The sequence below is a fragment of the Chondrus crispus genome, genomic scaffold, assembly GCF_000350225.1.
Source record: "Chondrus crispus Stackhouse genomic scaffold, scaffold_283, whole genome shotgun sequence".
Classification (NCBI taxonomy): domain Eukaryota; phylum Rhodophyta; class Florideophyceae; order Gigartinales; family Gigartinaceae; genus Chondrus; species Chondrus crispus.
This window is the reverse complement of record NW_005179168.1, coordinates 112,930-114,979: the sequence shown is the minus strand read 5'-3', so window position 1 is coordinate 114,979 and position 2,050 is coordinate 112,930.

Genomic DNA, 2,050 nt, shown 5'->3' with positions numbered 1-2,050 from the left:
CACAGTATCCTCCAAAAATTTGTTCAGCCCCTCTGGATCTGTCTGGGACAACCCTGACTGTGCCGAAAGAATAATATCTTCAACGTGGAGATTTCGCACTGTGTACAGTGGGATGGGGACATGCTTGACGAGTTGTTCTTTGTGTATCTCGAGTAAAATTGCATGCTTCTGCTTGCCCTCTCTCGCGGACAGTGAAGTGGCAACTGTGGAGCCTGGTTGCACGATTACTGGTTTCGATCGCCTGACGTCAGGCTTGCTCTCGTGTTCGTGCCCCAAGACTACGTAATTAAGCCAGGCTGGCAATAGGGTGTCTGGAATGCCCCTCGTCGACGATCTGCCGGTAGCGCAGTTCTGGTGAAGCACAAACACATTAAACCAGGGTACACGGTCGTTGAGTTCATCAACGTCTTTATGGTATCCCTCCACATCCAAATGCAAATGGCGCTGTTGCTGCAGTTGTGGACCAAGCCATTTCACCCCCTTCTCACGCAGTACTTCATCACTTACATTTCCCAAGCCGTACAGCGCCAACCTTGTTTGTCCTTTCTGCAAGAGGATCGGGGCAACCTCAATGTTTGTGGAGCACGACGATTGACCGAAATATGTCACAAGTCCAGCCTGTGCGAGAAGATGAAGAGGGAAAGTAGGGGCTGCACGTGCACGGCCTGTTCCTGTTTCGACTGTGGGTTGGTCATGCCCTCCATGAATGACAAATACTGGCAGGGAAACGGCAACACAGGGATCCATGGAATTGACAGCGGCAGGGAGAGCAACAGGGTTGGAGCGCACTTCGAGAAGGATTTCACCGTCGGAAGACAGACAGTGCTGGCGAAGAAGACGAATTGTTTTCAACATGGTACTGCGAGAGGGGCTGTTGTCGTGCTATAGATCCCCGCCGAGTAAGAGCATGTCGACTTTGTTGGCAGTGGCCAGTTGCAGGACTTCTTCAAAACTGCGAAAGGAGTCATCGCCGCGAACAGGATCCTCTTCCAGGTAGCCCAAGTGGTTATCCGTGGAGATGATAATCCTAATGACGTCACTGGACGACGGTGCGGATGATGTTATCGTGGCAGCTCAGACTCACCAACTCGTAAACTCCTTTCTCTTCAAAATTGATGCGCAGCAAGTTAGTCGACGACGAAAGCGATAACGGCGACGGCGAGGGCGACGGCGCGGGACGACGGGCTCTACACATCGGAAAATTTTCAGTACTGTACAGGCAACAACGCGACCCGCTCCTGTGCGATTTCACGTAACCGCACCAACGCTCACGCGGTTCACACGCTTCATCCAATCTGTAGCTGAAGAGTTGCTTCTCCAACGCATTGGAGAAACGAGCATTTTCACGCTTGTTAGACGCCCATCTCTCAGTCATGCATCACCCGTCTTCTTTGAGCCAGCCCTGCCCTTGACAACAGATTCCCAGGTGGTGATTGCCTTCTTCAGACAAGTTCCTCATTTTCTATGATTCAGTTGTTGCACAATCTGTCTCTTCTGTGTCACGTCTACCGAAAAAGCCAACTGCGACATGTTGAAGTATGATGGATGGATGGTTCAGTTTTGCGTTTGAGGCGATAACCAAACCAAAAAAAACAGAAACCACTTGAACGCCGTAGCGCAGAGACTCGATAAAGCTGCCCCAGGTTCCGCTCCGATGCAATGACCGACTGCGGATTTCTGCCTCCTATGATGACATGACATTGCCTTCCCTTCAAGTCTAACGCGTTTTAGCCACTTTCTCCTTCTCGGCGTCAACCGTTCGCGCCCCGACAACATTCCCCAAAATATCCACGCTCACAACCGAACCGGAGGAGGAAACCGAATTACGCGCAGTGCATTTCGTTTGTTTGTGCTTGCTTTCAAAATGCGATTCATCGGCACCTGACGTCCGACGGCGGCGGCGGGGTAGGTCGCGGTAATTTTGAAGAAGGGTACAGTAGTACAGAGTTGGTTAGTTGAGTGAGAGGGGAGGACGGAAATCAGAACGCGAGAAGAATGAGAGAGAGAGGGGTGGCGGGGACGGGGACGGAATTAGGGACGCGAGAAGAAT